At 44.5% G+C, this 13,064-nt stretch overlaps 1 protein-coding gene across 1 annotated transcript in view; it reads left to right on the top strand.

Annotated features, from left to right (window-relative positions):
- The first annotated feature begins 12,595 nt into the window (after positions 1–12,595).
- Positions 12,596–13,064, top strand: part of CCDC83 (coiled-coil domain containing 83) — a 76,762-nt gene continuing 76,293 nt past the window's right edge. Inside the window, exon 1 of the mRNA XM_002708468.6 lies at positions 12,596–12,731. The gene's annotated coding sequence lies outside the window, so the exon portion shown is untranslated. The remainder of the gene's footprint in view (positions 12,732–13,064) is intronic.

The following is a 13,064-nucleotide window of genomic DNA, read 5'->3' on the forward strand; positions in this document are numbered from 1 at the left end:
GCTTCAGGCCAGGGCGTTAACTCACTGTGACATAGCACCAGCTCCTAGTTCATTAAGTTTTAACACTCTTGTTGCCACCACCACCATTAAAATAGTGTTTTCTTTATCCCAAAATGTTCTATCCTGCTCCCTTGCAGTCAACATCCTCACTCAAGCACCTCAATAGTAAGCAACCATTTGTCTGCTTTCAGATTTGGGTACAATTTCATATGATAGAGTATATGGTGTTTTTTTACACTTGGTTTCTTCACTTACCTAAGTTCTCTTGAGACCCATTCGTATTTTTGCATGTATCAATAATTTACCTTAGAGGCAGAGCAAGATGCTCCAATGATCATCTTCCCTAGAGACACAAATTTGAACAGCTATTCACACAACAAGTAACTTTACAAGAGCTAAGCAAGCCAGGTTGGAGACCACAATGCCTGGTTTTAGTTTAATAATAAGAAATGGGGCCAGTGCTGCGGCATAGTAAACTAAGCCTCTGTGAACAGCACCAACATCCCATATGGGCATGGGTTTGAGTCCCAGCTGCTCCACTCCAGCTCTCTGCTGATGGTCTGGGAAGGCAGCAGAAGATGGCCCAAGTGCTTGGGCCCCTGCACCCACATGGGAGACCTGGAAGAAACTCCTGGCACCTGGCTTCAGATTGGCCTAGCTCCAGCCATTGCGGCCACTGGGAGTGAATCAGTAGATGGAAGATCTCTCTCTCAGTGTCTCTCCCTTTCTCTGTAACTCTGACTCTCAAATAAATAAAGAAATCGTAAATAAATAAATAAAAGGCTAAATTCCAAAGGCATTATTTTTCAAAAAAGAAAGTAAGAATGCACTGAGGAAAGCACTGCCCATAGCACCAAGTAGTGCAACATGGAGAAAGATACCTTGCCTGCAGCTTAGAGGAAGGAAAGGGATTTCAGTCCAGATCTTAGACATGAAACCAAGTCCTGGGGCTGGCACTGTGGCACAGCGGCCTGCAGTGCCGGCATCCCATATGGGTGCTTGTTCAAGCCCCGGCTGATCCACTTCCAATCCAGCTCTCTGCTGTGGCCTTGGAAAGCAGCAGAAGATAGCCCAAGTCCTTAGGCCCCTGTACCCACGTGGGAGACCTGGAAGAAGCTCCTGGCTCCTGGCTCCAGATAGATCCAGCTCCAGCCGTTGTGGCCATTTGGGGAGTGAACCAGTATATGGAAGACCTCTCTCTCTGCCTCTGCATCTCTGTAACTCTGTCTTTCAAATAAATAAATAAGTCTGGAAGGAAGGAAGGAAGGAAGGAAGGAAGGAAGGAAGGAAGGAAGGAAGGAACCAAGTCCTAGGCCTCCCACAATAAAAGCCAGGGCCAGACAAGGGCCCATGGCCCTTATCCCTAGGACAGTTGCTGAAGACTAAGACTCTCCTTGGCCACATGGCTAGGAGACTGCCTCCACCATCACTCCCCCAACTTCCAGAAGAGTCCAAGACTCCAGCATTTGGGGAGTAAGGCAGGAAAGGGAGCTTGGGACTTTGCCTTCAGGCTCAAGATGAAACCCAGCAACTGATAAAGCCCAAAGGCCTCTAACCCAGGCCATTGCTAGCATACAGAACCTCTACAGGTTCTGTGCCCAAGTGGGATGGACTCTTTACAGTAGGTATCTCTTCAACCTCATGTGGGCCTGTCATGCACCCCCAAGACTGGATAGGGCCTGGTGGCTATCGGGTCCAGATACAACCCAGCTTAGTACCATCCAGGTCAGCCAGGATGCTGCCTTTACTACACCCCTCCAAACTTGAGACAGCAAAGAGCTATACAATGTCCTTGATATCCAGTGCCAGGCTGACAAAACACAACCAAGGGTAGGTCTTCACAGTCCCCATCCACAAGACAGAACCACAGATTCTGGACCTGATTCAGTGCCTAGGGTAGGCTGTGGCCCCATTTGATCAGACTTGTATCCCAACCAGAATTACCTGTGGCTGTCTGCAGTGACCATGAACTGTTAGTCTACCTCAGTAGCAGACAGCCCATAATAGTATATAAAATATTTTCCTACCTGCATGCTATACTGATCTTGGTGGGCTGTGGACTCCAGTGTGATCTAGCTCTGTGGTGTTGGTGGCCACAGGACTAGGCAACTGGGCCTACCCTGTCCCTAAGAAGAGGCATGCAGGGATGGATTAATCCTTTTGAGACACTTATTACTTGTGTTCTAACCCAACACAACTAACTTTGGGGACAAAACTGGGCTTGAAGTATCTGCTAGGACTGAATCAACAAAAGCACAGCAACAGCGGACTTACAGTAAACCTCGACATATAGTGCCATCTAGTGCTGAAATAGCAAAAGTGTCCACCAGCTTAGAGAAAATAAGCAGGCTGCTTAGAATTTCTGGGAAGACAGCCACAATATCAGATTATTAAGACTGGACAATTACCTAATTGTTCAATACACAAACAATGCTATATTGTCAGCAAGCATCAACAACTTTCAGGGAGGGGCTGGTGTTGTGGCTTAGTGGGTAAAGCTACAGCCTGTGACACCAGCATTCCATATGGGCACCAGTTCAAGCCCCAGCTGCTCCACTTACAATTCAGCTTCCTGCTAATGTGCCTGAGAAAGCAGCAGAGAATGGCCCAAGTGCTTAGGCCACTGCCGCCCATCTGGGAAACCCAGATGAAGTCCCTGGCTTCTGGCTTCAGCCTGGCTCACCCTTAGGATTGCGACCATCTGGGGAGTAAACCAACAGATGGAAGACCTCTCTCTCTCTCTCTGTCTCTTTAACTTTCAAAAAATAAATAAATAAATATTTAAAAAACAGACAATATTGAATATCTTTTTATCACAATGTAATAAAAGAAATTATTAACAAGTATAACCAGAAACTATATAGATAGAAACTAAACAACTTACTCCTGAACAACCAAAAGATCAAAGAAGAAATTAAGGTAGAAATTTTCAAGCTTTAAATGAATGAAAATGGAAACACAACATGACAGAACCCATGGAATACAGCAAAAGCAATACAAAGCAGAAAGCTTATAGCAATCAATACCTACATCAAAAAGAAAAAAAATCTCAAGTAAGCATATTACTATGAAAAATAAGAATAATGCAAAATTAATAGAAAGATGGAGCTGGCTTTGTGGCACAGCAGGTTAAGATACCTCGTGCAACTCTGACATCCCGTATGGGCACCGGTTTCAGTCCCTCAAGTTGTTCCACTTCCAATCCAGCTCCCTGCTAATGCACCTGGGAAAGTAGCAGAAGTCCAAGTGCTTAGGTCTGTACCCACATGGGAGACCCAGATGGAGTTCCAGGTTCCCAGCCTCGGCTGTGCAGTCAGCTGGGGAGTTAACTAGAGGATGGAAAATCTCTCTGTCTCTCCCTCCCCCTCTCTCTAACTCTGCCTTTCAAATAAATAAATAAATATTTTTAGAAAAATTGATAGAAAGCATAAAACTCAGAGTAAAAATAAATGAAAGACTAAAAATTAAAAATGAAAGAAACAGAGAACTGATTATTTGAAAAGACAAACAAAATTAACAAACTCAGCTACATTAACTAGGAAAAAGAGAGAAGATTCAAATGGCTAACAATCACACTGAGTGGGGAAAAGCTTAAGGCTTTCTCTCTAAGATCTAGAACAAGACAAACATGTCTACTTTCATCACGTTTATTCAAAATAGTACTAGGAGATCAAGCCAGAGCAATTAGGCAAGAGAAAGAAAGGATATCTAAACTAGCAAGGTGGCAGTAAAATTGTCACATATGACATGATCTTATATAGAGAAAACTTCAAATACTGCAAAAAATAATTAGAACTAATTTTAAAAACTCAGCATAGTTGTATAAATTCAACATACAAAAATCAGTAGTGTTGTTATATGCCAATACTTAATTATCTGAGAAAGAAATAAGAAAGTAAGCCCATTTCCAATAGCTACCCAAAAAACCCTTATGAATAAAATTAATCAAAGATGTGAAAGATCTCTACAATGAAATCTATAAATCACTGATGAAAGAAATTAAAGAATGCACAAAGAAATGGAAAGACATATGTGGTAATGGACTGGAGAAATCAATATCATTTAAATATGCATATTACTCAAAGCAATTTATAGATTCATGAATACCTATCAAAAAATCAATGCCATTTTTCACAGAACTAGAAAAACACCATTAAAATTTATATGAACCAGAAAAGACTTCAACAGACAAAAAATCTTTAGCAAAAAAAAAATTACACTACCTGATGTTAAAATATATTACAAAGCTATAGTAATTAAAACAGCAAGCTGTCAACATAAAATCAGAATCAGCAACCAATGGAACATGACAGAGAGCCTAGTAGTAAACCTAAAAAGCTACAGGTAATGGATTTTTGACAAAGGTGTTAAAAACACACATTAGGAAAAGGACAACCTTTTCAATAAGTAGTGAAAAATTCCTTGTGTTAAGCCACCATCTGCAATGACAGCATCCCATATCAGATTGCCAGTTCGAGTCCCAGCTGCTCCATTTTTTTAAAAAAATATTTATTTGTCCAGTAGAAAGAATGGGCCATCAAAGAAGGAGGTACCTTTCTCTGAAGGGAGGAGAGAACTTCCACTTTGACTATGACCTTGTCTAAATAAGATCGCAGTCAGCAAACTCAAGAGGCTTCCAGGCCGGCGCCGCGGCTCACTAGGCTAATCCTCCGCCTAGCGGCACCGGCACACCGGGTTCTAGTCCCGGTCGGGGCGCCGGATTCTGTCCCGGTTGCCCCTCTTCCAGGCCAGCCCTCTGCTGTGGCCAGGGAGTGCAGTGGAGGATGGCCCAGGTGCTTGGGCCCTGCACCCCATGGGAGACCAGGAAAAGCACCTGGCTCCTGGCTCCTGCCATCGGATCAGCGCGGTGCGCCAGCCACAGCGTGCTGGCCGCGGCGGCCATTGGAGGGTGAACCAACGGCAAAGGAAGACCTTTCTCTCTGTCTCTCTCTCTCTCACTGTCCACTCTGCCTGTCAAAAAAAAAAAAAAAAGAGGCTTCCATGGCCTTGGAAACTCATAACTAGAGCCTAGGGAGATTTCTGATGCCATAAACAAGAGTGTCAATTTGTTAAGTCAACAACAGGAGTCACTGTGTACTTACTCCTTATGTGGGATCTCTGTCCTTAATGTGTTGTCCAATGTGAATTAATGCTATAACTAGTACTCAAACAGTAGTTTACACTTTCTGTACTGTGTGGGTGCAAACTGATTAAATCTTTACTTAATATATACTGAATCGATCTTCTGTATATAAAGATAATTAAAAATGAATCTTGATGTGAATGGAATGGGAGAGGGAGCGGGAGATGGGAGGGGAGCAGGTGGGAGGGAAGTTATGGGGGGGGAAAGCCATTGTAATCCATCAACTGTACTTTAGAAGTTTATATTTACTAAATAAAAGTTTAAAAATAAAAAAGAAATGATTGATCTCATGTCTTTGGGATGTGTGATTATACCAAAAGGCCAGAAAGATCTCAAAAGTTTTTTGTTGTTGTTGTTCTACTTAATACTATTGGTTGAACTCTGTAATTAACACACAAATATTCTTAGGTGTTGAAATTTAACTGAAAAGTGATCCCTGTTAAATATAAGAGTGGGAATAAGAGAGGGAGGAGATGTACAATTTGGGACATGCTCAAGCTGACTTTCCCCAAATGGTGGAGTTAGAAATGTGCCAGGGGATTCCAATTCAATCCCATCAAAGTGGCATGTATCAAAGCCATCTCACTAGTCCAAGTGATCAATTTCAGTTCACAATTGATAACACTGAAAGGTCTAAGAGTCAAAGGGATCACACAAACAAGACTAGTGTCTGCTAGTACTAACTGATAGAATTAAAAAGGGAGAAAATGATCCAACATGGGAAGCAGGATACACAGCAGACTAATAGAATGACAGATGTCCTAAATAGCACTCTTGCCTCAGAATCAGCCCTTAAGGCATTCGGATCTGGCTGAAGAGCCCATGAGAGTATTTTAGGCATGGAAAGCCAAGACATTCTGGGGGAAAAAAATGACCTAAATGAAAGATCTCTGTGAGTGAGATCTTGGTGGAAAAAACGGGCTATCAAAGAAAGAGGTATCTTTCTCTGAAGGGAGCCGAGAACTTCCACTTTGACTATGACCCTGTCGGAATAAGATCAAAGTTGGTGAACTCAAAAGGTTTCCATAGCCTTGGCAACTCATGACTAGAGCCTAGGGAGATTACTGACGCCAGAAACAAGAGTGTCAATTTGTTAAGTCAACAACAGGAGTCACTGTGCACTTACTCCTCATGTAGGATCTCTGTCCTTAATGTGTTGTCCAATGTGAATTAATGCTATAACTAGTACTCAAATGTATTTTACACTTCATGTTCTGTGTGGGTGCAAACTGTTGAAATCTTTACTTAATATATACTGAATCGATCTTCTGTATATAAAGATAATTGAAAATGAATCTTGATGTGCCGGCGCCGCGGCTCACTAGGCTAATCCTCCGCCTAGCGGCGCCGGCACACCAGGTTCTAGTCCCGGTCGGGGCGCCGGATTCTGTCCCGGTTGCCCCTCTTCCAGGCCAGCCCTCTGCTGTGGCCAGGGAGTGCAGTGGAGGATGGCCCAGGTGCTTGGGCCCTGCACCCCATGGGAGACCAGGAAAAGCACCTGGCTCCTGGCTCCTGCCATCGGATCAGCGCGGTGCGCCGGCTGCAGCGCGCCGGCCGCGGCGGCCATTGGAGGGTGAACCAACGGCAAAGGAAGACCTTTCTCTCTGTCTCTCTCTCTCACTATCCACTCTGCCTGTCCAAAAAAAATAAATAAATAAAAATAAAAATAAAAAAAAAGAAAATGAATCTTGATGTGAATGGAATGGGAGAGGGAGCGGGAGATGGGAGGGGTGCGGTTGGGAGGGAAGTTATGGGGGCGAAAAAGCCATTGTAATCCATCAACTGTACTTTAGAAGTTTATATTTAATAAATAAAAGTTTTTAAATAAATATTTATTTGTTTATTTGAAAGTCAGAGTTACACAGAAAGAGAAGGAGAAGCAGAGAGAGAGAGAGGTCCTCCATCTGCTGGTCTATTCCCCAGTTGGTGGCAACAGCCTGCTGGAGCTGTGCCGATCCAAAGCCAGGAGCCTGGAGCTTCTTCCAGGTCTCCCATGTGGGTGCAGGGGCCAAGGACTTGGGCCATCTTCCACTGCTTTCCCAGGCCATACCAGAGAGCTGGATTGAAAGTGGAGCAGCCAGGACTCAAACCTGCTCGCATATGGGATGCCAGCACTGCAGGTGGAGGCTTTACCCAGTGTGCCACAGCGCTGGCCCAGCAGCTGATCCACTTCTAATACAGCTTCCTGCTAATGTGCCTTAGAAGGCATAAGATGGTCCGAGTGCCTGGGACCCTGCCATACATGTGAGACACCAAGATGGAGGTCCTGGTTTCTGGCTTTGGCCTGGCCCAGATCTAGTTGTTCTGTTTCTCCCTCTCTATTACTCTGCCTTTTAAATAAAGAAGTCTTTTTTTAAAAAATAATTCATTCCTTTTTTATTACTGAGAAGTATTCTAACACTTTTATTTATGTGGTTACCTGTTGATCAACATCTGGGGGCCACTGCTGTGGTATATTGGGTAAAGCTGCCTCCTGTAGTGCCCATATCCCATATGGGCGCCAGTTCGAGTCCTGGCTGTTCCACTTCCAATCCAGCTCTCTGCTGTGGCCTGGGAAAGTAGTGGAGGATGGCCCAAGTCCTTGGGTCCCAGCACTTGCATGAGAGGCCTGGAAGAGGCTCGTGGCTCCTAGCTTCGGATCAGCCTAGCTCCGGCTGTTGTGGTCATTTGGGGAGTGAGCCAGCGAATGGAAGACCTCTCTGTCTCTGCTTCTGCCTTTCTGTAGCTCTGCCTTTCAAATAAATAAATTAAAAAAGGTCGACATCTGCCGGCGCCGCGGCTCACTAGGCTAATCCTCTGCCTTGTGGCGCCGGCACACCAGGTTCTAGTCCCAGTCGGGGCGCCGGATTCTGTCCCGGTTGCCCCTCTTCCAGGCCAGCTCTCTGCTGTGGCCAGGGAGGGCAGTGGAGGATGGCCCAAGTGCTTGGGCCCTGCACCCCATGGGAGACCAGGAGAAGTATCTGGCTCCTGCCATCGGATCAGCACGGTGCGCCGGCCACAGCGCCCGGCCGCGGCGGCCATTGGAGGGTGAACCAACGGCAAAGGAAAACCTTTCTCCTGTCTCTCTCTCTCACTGTCCACTCTGCCTGTCAAAAAAAAAAAAAAGTCGACATCTGAGTTATTTATGGATTTAGCTTATGAATAAAGCTGCTATTGACATTCACTTTCATCTCCCTTAAGTAAATATCTAGCGATGGGGTTTCTGGGTCATGCAGTACATGTTTAACTTAAGAGAATACCAAATTGTTTTCCAAAGTGGTTGTAGCATTTTACTTGTCTACTAGAAATATATAAAAGTTCTAGTTACTTCATATCCAATCAACATATGGTATTGTCCAACAGTCTTTTTAAGGTTAGCCATCCTAATGAGTGTGTAGTGGCACTGTATTATGGTTTTAATTTGCCTTTTCCTGATGACTAATAATGTTGAGAATCTTCCCATGTGCTGTTTGGTCATGGATCTATCTTTTTGTGGAATGCTTGTTCAACTAGTCATTTTATTTTCTTATTATTGAATTTTAGAAATTATTTATAAATTTCAGATACCAGTATACTTGCAGGAGTATATGTTGAAATATTTTCTTCTAAATTGTCTATGGTCCTTTTGTCTTATGAAAACTAACTAAAGAGCAGAAATTTTAAATTTGGATAAAGTCCAAATTATTGTTTTCTCTTTTGGATTGTGCTTTTTTTTCCTATATAAGAAACCTTTGCCAACCCCAAATCACAAAAATATTCTCCTATTTTACTGCAGAAGTTTTATAATTTTAGCTTTGATGTTCACATCTATGATCATTTTGAGAACATTTTTGTATAGTTTGTATAGTTTTTTCTCTCAGAATCAAGGTTCATTTTTTTTTTCAAATAGAAACACAATAGTTACAGAAGCATGTGCTGAAAAAAATTACTCTTTCCTCATTGAGTTAGTTACCTTGACATTTTTGTCCAAGGTAATTAACCATATAAATCTATTATTGGATTCCTTCTATGTTCTATTAATTTATAAGCTTATTCTTTGTGGTCATATTTTAAAACTGCAGCACACATGTGACAATTCATTGTTGCTGAATGCCCTCATGATGCCATATGCTACATCCAACAGGAACAATTCACATCACCTGGCCCAGGTTTCTGGGACATGAAACTCTGGCTCCCACTCACTAAATTCCTCTTCTCTTAGGAAAAAAAACAGGGACCACAAAAGTAATTTCAAAAATTAGTTATGCAGAGGAGTTAAGGGAGAAGAAAAGAGATTACTATCTTATTGCTAAAGTTCTAGGTATTCAAATAAACTTAAAGAAATGAAGAAAAGAAGATGGGGACAGACATTGGAACACAGTTGGTGGAGCCACCACTTGTGAAACCAGCGTCCACGTCTGAGTGCCTGGGTTCAAGTCCTGCTTCCACTTCCAATCCAGCTTCCTGCTAGTACACCTGGGAAGATAGCAGATGGTGGTTCGAGTACTTGGGTCCCTGCCCCCCACATGGGAGACCCACGTGGAGTTGCTAGCTTACTGGCTCTCTCTCACTCTCACTCTTACTCAGCCTTTCAAATACAAATAAATAAACATATAAATAAATAAATACACTTAAAAAGAAAAGCAGGTGAATTTCAGGGTACATCCCCAGCCTTAAAGGGGGAAAACTGTGATCCTTACAACTATGAGTAAAGTGGGAACACATCTCATTTTATAATATTGCAATATGACAATGGATCCTGATTCAAACAGAATCCCCTCTGTGAGTCTGTCATCATGCCTTCCTAAAGGTACCATAAATTATTTTCTTCTCAGAAGAATATTTTACTTCATGATTTTTTCTTGCAAAGTACCAGTTTAAATGTTTATAATTTGTCATAAGTAAGTTTGCATAAGAAATTGTATCACAGCTTTTCTATTTCTCAAAATTAACTGCTTCAGGAAAGTCTGAGTTACTAGAAGTTGGAACCAGTTTGCCAAATCAACAGGTTGATCTCTAGTACAGAGCTCTAGAGGTTATTATGAGATTTAATGTTAATACTTTGTTTATTGCTTTGGGGTCTACTTGCCCGAAGTAGTAATCTTCAGTGAAAATAGCTTGCAATGCAAAAACAAGTATGCTCACGAGTTTTAAAAATCATATTATTTTTAAAAAACTCTGATCTAAAATGAGGTATAAAAAGTTTAGTAATTGTTCATACAAAACAGATTCTTTGGGTTTTGCCAAAAAAAAAAAAAAAACACACACACACAGAATATTTGGCTTTTTCTACCATAGATACTTTCCAACGTCTGTTTCTCCATCATTGAGTATGGCAAGGCAAATAGAAAAATTAAGGTCAAATGAGGAAAACCAGCAAATGGTTTCTATCTGGCTTCCCTCTTGGACCACCAATTGGCAAACATCATTAAAAAAAAACTGTACCAGAGATAAATGATAGGGTAAAAGTACATTTTTGACCCTGAGCCCAGGCTCTCGTAAAAGAAGCAGGCCTAAGATTTATAGGAAATGATGTGGGAATGAATTCGAAGTGTGGAAGAATCACAAATTGCTTTTCCATTTAGCTAAAAGAAACGCCATGCTTTAGGAAAAAAATGGTGGTATCTCTTTTTCTTCTGCATTTGCACTCTGTTTAATAATTTTACCCCCTCAATCCCAAAGTCTTCGAGTAGATCAAGTACCTAAAAACTTAATCAGACATGTAGGTCACAGCAAATCATTTGCGCTTAATAAATATACATATGTCATTGATAGAATAAAGGGAAGTTTATATACATTATCTCAAACTGTTCATTTTTGGATGCCTTTTACTGATGAGAAAAACTCCGTTAACCAAGTGCCAATTAGCATTTTTACTAAGTGCTTCAGTTAGGTACCTAATGTGTGTGGTTTTTTGTTTTTGTTTTTTGTTTTGTTTTTGTTTTTTGACAGGCAGAGTGGACAGTGAGAGAGAGAGACAGAGAGAAAGGTCTTCCTTTGCCGTTGGTTCACCCTCCAATGGCCGCTGTGGCCGGCGCACCACGCTGACCCGAAGGCAGGAGCCAGGTGCTTCTCCTGGTCTCCCATGGGGTACAGGGCCCAAGCACTTGGGCCATCCTCCACTGCACTCCCTGGCCACAGCAGAGAGCTGGCCTGGAAGAGGGGCAACCGGGACAGAATCCGGCGCCCTGACGGGGACTAGAACCCGGTATGCCGGCACCGCTAGGCGGAGGATTAGCCTCGTGAGCCGTGGCGCCGGCCACCTAATGTGTTATTAACACGGCATGTATCAAAACACATAATCACTTATTAAAAAATTCAAGAACGCCACCCGGGTGACCTAGGAAGAGAGTAGAATCGGAAAGGAGCCTCACTTCCTCCTTCCCCCGCACAAAAGGATGAGGAACTGACTGGGCTGTGTGACTGGCAGCTGCGGGCGTCCCAGGTTGCAAGAGATCGTCTGGACGCAGAGAACGAGAAAGACAGCAGGGGAGGGAAAGACTGCAAGCGGGGGATAATTTTCCCTCGAACGAAGAGACAGCTGCCAAAGTGAAAAGAAGCGAAAAGCCTCGGCGCTTCATTGGTTTTCTTGAGGCGTAGGAGCAAAAAAGTAAAGAGAGAAGGCAACAAGGCAGAATCGAAGCCTTGGCAGGCCCACATTGATCCTATAAACATTTTGACCAGGGGTGTGCCATTCTGCCCGGAGTTAACATCAAAAGAACTAAGGCACAGAAGTAGACAGAGGAGAGACGGCCGCAGCGGGGGCCGGTCCCGCAGCGGTCCCGGTGCTGCCGGTGGGCCGGAAGCCACGGCCGCGGCCTGGGGAACCCCTTCACGTTGGTGACTCAGGGACCCGTGCGCGGCCACAGCACAGAGTCTCCACCCCACTTACGAGGTCGCGACTACAGAGCGGGGAGGCTCTTGTGTGCGTTTTACGGAATTAGCCGGGTGAGCAACGGCGCAGAAAATCCAGGCCACAGCCAGGAGGAAAGGAACCATCCCGGCGGCCACAGAGCGTGTTCTCGGCCCGGACTCTTTCCGACGCAGCCGCCAGGTGGCGCGCGCAGCACGTTGCTGCTAGCAGTGCGGCGGGGCCGCTGGGCTGGATGCCGGTCGCCTTGGAAACCGAGGGCGCCGCGGCGGCGGCGGCGGCGGCGGCGGCGGCGGCGGCGGCGGCGGCGGCGGCGGCGGCGACAGCAGAGGAGCGGGTAGGCCCGGCCGGCTGCTGGGACACTGGAGCGCCCTGCAGGCCCAAAGCCCTGTGTCCGCGCCTGGAAGCGGTCGAGGGGATATCGGGAGGCCTGGCCCCGACTCCTTCCTACCCGACCCTGAAGACTTTAGGAGACTCCTCCCGCCTTCCCCGCGCCTCAGCATCCCTATCTGCACCGGCCTGGGGTTGCTGGGCCCCCAGCTAGGTCTGAGGTCGCGCCTCATGGTTTCCTCCTTGGGGCGCCGTTCCTGGACCGTTAGGCGCTGCTGGGCGGGGTTCCTCACTGGTTTACCCCTCTTAACAACACCCAGAGTGGGAAACAGACTTTGTTGAAGCTGATCAAAATTTTAATCCACCTCTCAGCGTTGCAGTGGAACTCTTGAATGCGTTGCTTATCAGCCTTCCTAGGTCTTCTCTAAGGTTTGTAGCCTTCATGGCGCCCTCTCACAGGCTCTAGCAGCAGTAGTTGCTCAGCGAACTACTGAAGTCGCTCCTCTTCTCCGCGGTGAGGGAGGTGTCGGTTACCTGGTGTCAGCAATTCAAAATTCCAGTGAGACAGTTTCAGAAATTAACAATTTTTAATTTACAAATAACTTATTAGAATATATTGTCAAAGTTGTTCTGTTTTCTTAGCTATTGCCATATGGGCCTAATTTATAGATGAGACTTTATTATAGGTGTGAATGAATAGTAAAAACATACAGCCAACGAAGTTTTCAGTACTATCCAGGGCTTAAGGCCATCCACTGGGGT

Source organism: Oryctolagus cuniculus, chromosome 1 (assembly GCF_051225735.1).
Source record: "Oryctolagus cuniculus isolate XC-2025 breed Fujian yellow rabbit chromosome 1, ASM5122573v1, whole genome shotgun sequence".
Lineage (NCBI taxonomy): Eukaryota > Metazoa > Chordata > Mammalia > Lagomorpha > Leporidae > Oryctolagus > Oryctolagus cuniculus.